The following is an 8,812-nucleotide window of genomic DNA, read 5'->3' as shown; positions in this document are numbered from 1 at the left end:
AAAAGATCACCACATTGCATCATTATCGTATTGATGTGTTTTATGTTATTATTGATTTGCAACTTCAAGAGTTGAATGATCGTTTCACTTAAGCAAATACATAGCTCCTCCTTTCAATGGCATGTTTGAGTCCAAAGAATTCTTTTTCTGCTTTTGATAAAGATAAGTTGATTCATCTTGCTGAGCTTTACCCTAAGGACTTTTCTAAAGTAAACATAATTAGACTGAAAAATCAATTGGATATATATATTGCAGACATGCGAAACAGTGATCAGTTTTCAAAATTAAAATCTTTAGCAGAGCTAGCAGAGATGATGGTAGCAATATAATATCATCAAAATTTATTATAATATTTTATCACCAATATATATACATCAGCAAAAAAATGTAATGTGGCACCAATTCAGGAAAAAGTTCAGATGCAATTATTTTATATCATCAGTTGCAAGATTTTGAATTTGTGTTTTGCTTACATTTGATGTGTAAAGTTTTGGGAATAACTGATGATCTTTCACAAGCACTTCAGCGAAAAGATCAAGACATTGTGAATGCTATGAGTTTAGTAACTATATCAAAACAGTGCCTTCAAGGTCTGAGAGACAATGGATTGGACTCTCTCATAAACAAAGTGTTCATATTTTGTAAGAGATTTGATATTCTGATTCCTGATCTAGGGGACTCATATACACATCAAGGACGGCCAAGACGTAAGGTTGAAAAGATCACCACATTGCATCATTATTGTATTGATGTGTTTTATGTTATTATTGATTTGCAACTTCAAGAGTTGAATGATTGTTTCACTGAAGCAAATACAGAGCTCCTCCTTTCAATGGCATGCTTGAGTCCAAAGAATTCTTTTTCTGCTTTTGATAAAGATAAGTTGATTTGTCTTGCTGAGCTTTACCCTAAGGACTTTTCTAAAGTAAACATAATTAGACTGAAAAATCAATTGGATATATATATTGCAGACATGTGAAACAGTGATCAGTTTTCAAATTTAAAATCTTTAGCAGAGCTAGCAGAGATGATGGTAGCAACTCAAAAGCACATTGTATTTTCTCATGTGTATCTATTGATTAAGTTGGCATTAACTTTGCTGGTTGCAACAACAAGTGTTGAAAGAGCATTTTCAGCTATGAACAATATCAAAAGTCGTCTACGTAATAGAATGGGAGATGAATGGATCAATGATGCTTTGGTTACTTACATAGAGAAGAAGACATTTGATACCATGAGTGATGATGCAATTATGAATTGCTTTCAAAATATGAAAAATAGAAGATGCCAATTGTAAAATTTTCATGAATTTAGTTGTTTGTATTTCTTAAGTGAACAATTTTTATTTTAGTTTAAAAGTACAATTTAAGGTTTTATCTTATTATGTTCATAAATTTAGTTGTTTGTGTTTGTAACAATTGTTATTTTAATTCAAAGGCTTATTTAAGTTTTATCTCTCCACGAATGATTGTTCCTCCAGCGAGTTTTTTTTGGCTCCGCCACTGGTCTGAATAAATGGATCGTCCTTCAAAACCATAGCATTGTCTCCGAGACCCGAAGTCTGCCCACCCAACGAAAAACTTCTGGCTCCGCCCACTGATCTGATGGTAACCCTAATCCCATCAGATGTTGCTCTGACCTGACTGATACACCCTCATTTCTTATAATCATTTTGTAGAAACCAATTTCATCCCTTCAAAGGCGACTCCAAATATAGATTTTGACATTTTTTTCCTGTGATTAACTTGCAAATCACAGCTCAAATCTTGACTGAGATCTGAAAGCAGCATTGGCAGTACCTGTGGGACCCACAGTTTGAAGCCCATGGCCATATATGCAATGGGGGCAGGTTATATGTTAACCCCTACTGTAGCTACAGTGCATGTTCAAGGTCCCCACTGAGGGCCGTGTGGCGGTCAGTCGGGTGCATGGTCACGCTGTACACCCCCTACATCCTGCAGGCGGGTGTACGACATGCCCGTACACCCGACTGAGCGCCGCACGGCTCTCAGTCGGGCAACACCCTCTCATATGTAACCTATGGGCCAACATTTATGCCCTGACTCTGGTGATAGGCTGCATTGTGGTAGCAATATGGGGACGTCCAAGTTGGTGAAGGCACTTTTCTTCTCTGTGTGGAAGTCGGTCATTGCATGTGGTTTGCTTATTAATACTTTAGTGCACTATGTGGTTCCCTTTGTGACAGATTCATTACAACAGACATCCTCAGAATGGTTGATCTGTATTCTTGTAGCAAAAGTTATCGGAAAGAGTTTGACAAATACGAAGATATTTTAATGTTACAGCATGTTGGTGTAAGGAGAGGGAACAACAATGCCATGATCTACAAAATATGGATTTGCTTCACTTGGTGCTTTAATGACAATAGGTCGATGTCTTCCTTTAGACAATTAAGAGGACCTTCAGGAGGAGATCATGCAGAAATGTGTCGATGCTCAAGCTTTCATGATTAGAAAATGAAGTACTTGGAGAGGATAATGGCTTATAGAAGATAGAAACAAGTGGTGGAAGAGTTATTCTGATACATCTTTTGTACTTGGCTCGGATCCAGAGTCGCCTTCCTTAATTTTGAAAGGATCAACCATGATCTTGGCCTGATACAACTTAGTTCACTAGTGTCGAACACATTGTTGCAAAGGATTGTAGAGCAACGGGTTTACATAGTTTGTTTCATTGATTAACAAGAACTCAACAAGATTATGTTGATTTGCTTTTAACAAGCTTTGGTGAGCTTAGCACAAATCATGCATCTACTGATAACAACCACCTTTGATTCTGTCAACCATTAGATCGAAGCCGCTCCAGATCTTGTTGTACATATTCTTTGAGAAAAAAAATCATCTTTCTGTCACCCATATAGGATTTATTTATCATATGCATTAGATAAATGGATTTGATCTTGAAAACATCCAGCCTGATTCAAATTATAATAACACCATCTTTGTCTGCGGTTAAAGGCGGCTTTTATTTTCTTTTAATGACAAGGAGAAACCACTGCTATGATTCAATTTCAGACATCCCGTTAAGGGCCTTGGTGCCACATTTACCATGGACATGTCTCCGTGTTTGCGGTGTAAAATTTTACTAGTTAACATTAATTCAGGGATTATCATTGCTATCATTAAGTCAGAAAGGTTGGTTTTTTGCTACAATCTAAGCAATTGATTCATTTGTCCAAATTTTAGAAAGAAATAATATATAAGGGTAAACCCAGTGACTGGAATTTGGCTAAGGAATGTAATTTGAATTTTGTATCCCTTTACGTTGTATACTTTCTGCATAGTGTATTCTTTCATACAACCCCTGAGAATACTTGATGACGGTAGAATTTGAAGCTGATGAATGCGGCATCAAGTAACATTGCTTATCCACTTTAACATCCGTGCTCACATGGTTTGTGTGTGTATAGCCAAGAGTCACCATGGCGGGGGTTGCCCGTGTGGCTAGCAGAGGGGTTGTGAAGGTGTTGAGTTGTAGACCTTGGACCAAACCCTGTTGGTGCACGGTGTGTCCGTAGCCTTCAGAGGTGGGCCACATAAGGCAGGATGACCGTGGGGCCTTATCTGGGGTTTTCGCTGGCTTCTGCGAGGGTTTATCATAAAAAAAAAATCTATAGCCCCAAGAGTCACAGATGTCAACTTGGTTTGATCAATCTGACCACACACATATATGTTCATGGTTCATTTGCAAGAAATTGCATTTTAGGTCAAGTGGCTTCAATATAAAATCATTGCTCCCAGTTGTGCAATTCAAGCATTGTGGGCCACTGATTTTGACGCTCTTAAAATAAATGCATCTGGAATACAATCAGATAATCCAAAACATGCATTTTTAGTAAACAAACCATGTAAATCACATCTATATTGCTTGATCCACACAAAAAAAATGAGTTGAAAAGAACAAGTGGTTTTTATTACAGGGTACACAAAATTAGACCATCAATAACAGCTCCGCATAACCGTCAATTTGATCCTAAGGAGATTACTATCCAGAATAATGAGATATTTCCACCAAAAAATCATATGGTAATAAAAAAAATCAAAATACGATCCTAAAATTAAGGATCTCGAAAACAACTGAGATATATTATATAAACTGCCATGTACTTCTAGCAATGGACATGAGATCCTATTGTAGACATTGCTTTATGCCGTGGATGTAGGTCTATTCTTCAAGACTGAACCACGTAACAATGTTTTATGTTGAGAGAGAAGGGAGCGAGAAACTTGCATGATCTTTAATCTTCTTGATTTTGTTCCTTTAACATGGTATCAGAGCATGCGATGATGTGCTGATTATTAGAGATACTTCTTCTAAGCATCCAAATTGCTTCTTTTTACTGCAATTTGTACTGGTTCTCATCATCAGTGATTGTTCCTCTACAACTTCTTTTAGACGCTACCATGGTTGATCAAAGATCAACAAGCAATTCAGGTGCTATTCCTTCAATCCTATCTCAAGGTCTTAATTCACCTAACAGTCTACAATATTTCTTATCGACAAAATTGTCTGGTGATAATTACCTAATCTGGGAATCACAATTTCTTCCCATTTTACATTCATATGATCTGGTGGGATTCATCGATGGAATAAAACCACGTCCAGAAAAATTTATAAAAGTTGACAAGGTGCAAAAATTAAATCCAGAGTTTGTTACTTGGACTCGTCAGGATCAAATCCTCTTAAGTTGGATTTTGTCGTCCTTGACAGAACAAGTTCACAACCAAGTTATTGGCTTGCGAACATTACATGATGTCTGGCAGGCATTAAAAGAGGCATATGCCGCACAGACCCGATCTAAAATTCTTCAATTGAAATCTCAGTTGCAGGAATTAAAGAAAGGCAATAAAAGTATAAGTGATTATTTCAAGTATGCAAAACTATTATCGCATCAACTTACTATTGCTGAAAAATCGATAGATGATGATGATTTGGTAATGCATGTTTTACGTGGTCTTCCTAATGATTATCTTGCATTCAAAACTGCCATTAGCACAAGAGTTGAGCCAATCTCCCTCAATGAACTCTATGGACTACTGTTGATCCAAGAGTCTCATCTTGAGCATGTGAATGACAAGGTTGATGAATCCTTGTTACTTGCGGCAAATATGGCTCAAGGTCAGAAAAATTCAAATAAGCAAAGTTATAGCAGAGGTAAAAACTATAAGGGAGGCTATCAAAATAAAGGCAAAAAATGGTGGAATAATAATAAGAATCAGAACAGAAATCAAGAGGGAAATCAGGTTGTATGCCAAATTTGTGATAAACCTGGGCATGCAGCAAAACAATGCCGCCAGATTGCACATCTGCTTCAAGAATCAGATTTAGGACCATAAGTTTTTTCTGCGGTAACCTCTACTGGGGATTCAAACGAAGAAAACTGGCATCCAGATTCAGGTGCCTCTCACCACATTACCAATAGTCTGAGCAACTTGTCGATTTAGTTTTCATATCAAGGTAAAGATGGTGTGCGAATAGGTAATGGTGCTGCCCTTCCTATTTCTCATATGGGGTCTTCAATTTTTTAGCATGATAAACACCATTTCAAGTTTAAAGATATTTTACATGTGCCAAAAATAAAGAAAAATTATCTGTGCAACGATTTGTCAAAGATAATGATGTAAGTTTTGAATTCTTACCACCTGCTTGTTATGTTAAGGATCGCACAACAGGGAAAGTGCTTCTTCAAGGGCAGAGTGAAGACGAGTTATACAAGCTGCCACCGTTGCATATTAATGACAAAAAGGAGGTAAATATTGGACAGAAGGCCACCATAAGCACATGGCATCAACGACTTGAGCATCCTGCCCTAAATGTCACTAAATCTATTCCAAATAAGTTTGAACTTTCTTATTTTTCTGAAAAAGTTTTGGTTGCTCCCACCAGCAAGCTCCCTTTTTTATAGGATCCATGTATGAGGTACATACACTCGCAAGCCGACACACCAAAACGAAGATATGCAGCTCTTGGTTCGATTGATCCTTGCTTAACGAAGGAGAAAAGGTATGTAACCTTAAAGAACGGATCCCACAATTTTTAAAATTTGTATTCAAATTTTGAACCCTTGTCTAAACTCTTTTTGTAGTGAAAACCTTTGTTTTTGTTTTAAAAAATTCAAGGATCCATATAATGGCAATCATAGTGGAACTGTGTTTGAGTACTCTCTAAGATCTGAATTTCTGGAAAATTGGTGTTGTGAGGTTAGTAATTTCATTTTCATTTTGTTTTTTTGGATACTAGATCCACCTCGAATTTAAAATCCAGTTTTTGTATTATGTCATGACATTGTCCTGTTGACAGAGTCATATCTCTCTTACCATAGAATTTTTTTCAACGTTATAGGGCTCACTAAAAAATAGACATTTTCCACTTTCATTCCCATCTTCAATGTGATTATGGATTCTCACTACGACCTCCGAAAATGTTTGTGAACAGGGAAAACTTGTGTTTTTATATCCATTGAAAAAATTGTGACATAGGCCTAAAACTTTTTTGCTTTGGGTCAGAATTGAAAACCTCTGTACGGTTTCTATTTTTGAATTCCAAAACCAGAATAGAAAAATATCCTACAGACTAAAACTATTGAATAGACTATCTTCCAAAAGACGTTTCTCTATGACCACTCACTAGATCATGGTGATCTTGTTTGGTTTCTTATCTTTTCTCTGGATTTCGATACACTACAAGAAAATTGTTAATTAGCGACGGAAATTAGCGACGGATTTTTTCCGTCGCTAATTAGCGACAGATTAGCTAGAGATAGAATCTGTCGCTAATTCGCGACGGATTAGCGAAGAAACAAATTTTATCGCTAATCTGTCGCTACTTAGCGACGGATTAACGACTAAATTTTTTGTCGCTACTTTTTATTACAAGAACACCATTTTAGCGATGGATTTAGAGAGGGAACTCTGTCGTCGCTAATTAGCGACGGAGTAGCGACAGTATATATTCCGTCGCGGTTTTTGTATTTTGATTTAGCGACGGCTTAGCGACAGAATGTTTCCGTCGCTAAGCCGTCGCTAAATATCACGTAAATCCCTAATCCCATCCCTCTTTCTCTTTTTCCTGTTTCGCTGTATTGCTCCCGCCCGCCGCCCTCTCCCTCCCGCCGCCCGTCGGCTCTCGCCACCGTCCGGCCGCCGCCGCCTCGCCGACGATCCTCGCTGCCGACCTCCCTGCTTGGCTAGCGGCTGCGCCAGGGACCCCGAGCACCGGCGACCCGCCGCCGACCTCTTCCTCCTCCCTGCTGTTCCTCTGTGGCTGCTGCCGGAAGGTGTTGTCTCCCCTTCGCCGGCGACTCGCAACCGGCGTCCTCAGCCGCCGACGACCGACGATCCTCCCTGCAGCCACCTCTTCGCCTCCGCTCTGAGTTCCGGCAACCCAGTGGCCCCCGAGCTTCGCTCCAGGTCTCCCCCTCTCTGCTGTCGACTGCGCCGGCCACCGGCGACCTCGCCAGCCGCCGCTCCCCGTGCTTTCCGGCAGGGGGGTCGACCCCCTGCGTTTCCGGCAGGGGGGGTCGACCCCCTGCCGGAAAGGCATGGGGGGTCGACCCCCTGCCGGAAAGGCATGGGGGGTCGACCCCCTGCGTTTCCGGCAGGGGTGGTCGACCCCCTGCCGAAAAGGCATGGGGGGTCGACCCCCTGCCGAAAACGCAGGGGGTCGACCCCCCCTGCCGTAAAGGCATGGCAGGGGGTCAACCCCCCATGCCGGAACTGCCTTTCCGGCAGGGGGTTTAACCCCCTTCCCTGCCAGAAAGGCAGGTGGTTTAACTGGCTAGGTTGAGATTTAAAATTCAAAAAAAAATTTAATTATAAAAAAAAAATTCAAATCGAAATCAACTGGCTAGGTTGAGATTTAATCAACTGTGATTAGTTAGAGTATTTCATAAATTTTTATCAATTTGTTAGTTTGTTCTAGTTAGAGTAGTTCATAAATTTTTATCAATTTGTTAGTTTGTTAATGTCTACTGGTAGTTAGTTTTACTTCAATTTGTTTTCTTGAAATCTGGTTAGTTAGAGTATTTCAATCTATTAGTCTTTTATAATTATATTTTTCTTAGATAGATTGGTATTTAATGTTCTAACAATCAGTTAGTTAGATTAGGGCTATTTGAATTCTTTATGATAGTGGTGGTTAAACGGAGTTCACATCTTTTCTAGTAAACTAATTGATTGATTTACTATTTCTTTGCTAAGTAGTTCAGATTAGAAATTGTCTATGACTTTATGTTAGTCGACTGGTTCAACATGTTATAGCTGGTTTGTTAAATTAGCATCTTCTAGTTAGATTTGGCTTAACATATATACTATTTTTCTTTTCTCTTCTTTCAATTAGGTAGAGTTGTTTTAATTTGTTTTAATTTTTTTAGTTAGTGTTTCATCTTGTTTCATGATTAGTTAGTTTGTTACTTAATTTGTTTTGTTTTTGTGCAGATTTTTCAACTGAACCAACTCGTGCTCGGCCACCTGTGGTAAGTAAATGACAAAAACAATGCAAATCGGGTAAATACCCGTGGTGAGTAAGTGATGCAAACGTATCACATGTTATTTAATTTATTGAATGCAACACTTTATTGTTCACACACTCACTTAGTTGTTGATATCTAGGACTGCTTTGTTGGAGTTCGGAGATCATGCTGAGCATGATTTTAATGTAGAAATATGGAAGTGTTCTTATTTTTGGAGTACGGAGTCCATGCTAAGCATGGTAGTAGTTAGTGAGATATTGAAGTATGTTTGTTGCAGGTACATGTTTGCCATTTATTTGATATGAATGATTATGATGTATT

General features: G+C 38.8%; 1 non-coding gene across 1 annotated transcript; it reads left to right on the top strand.

Annotated features, from left to right (window-relative positions):
- Window positions 1–4,934: 4,934 nt before the first annotated feature.
- Window positions 4,935–5,070, top strand: LOC149837494 (small nucleolar RNA Z247). The gene has a single exon (XR_016432264.1). It is a non-coding gene; the product is annotated as a small nucleolar RNA Z247 (small nucleolar RNA).
- Window positions 5,071–8,812: the final 3,742 nt, after the last annotated feature.

Source organism: Nuphar pumila, chromosome 5, assembly GCF_984573655.1.
Source record: "Nuphar pumila chromosome 5, dmNupPumi1.hap1.1, whole genome shotgun sequence".
Classification (NCBI taxonomy): Eukaryota; Viridiplantae; Streptophyta; class Magnoliopsida; order Nymphaeales; family Nymphaeaceae; genus Nuphar; species Nuphar pumila.
This window is presented reverse-complemented; position numbering and strand designations above follow the sequence as displayed.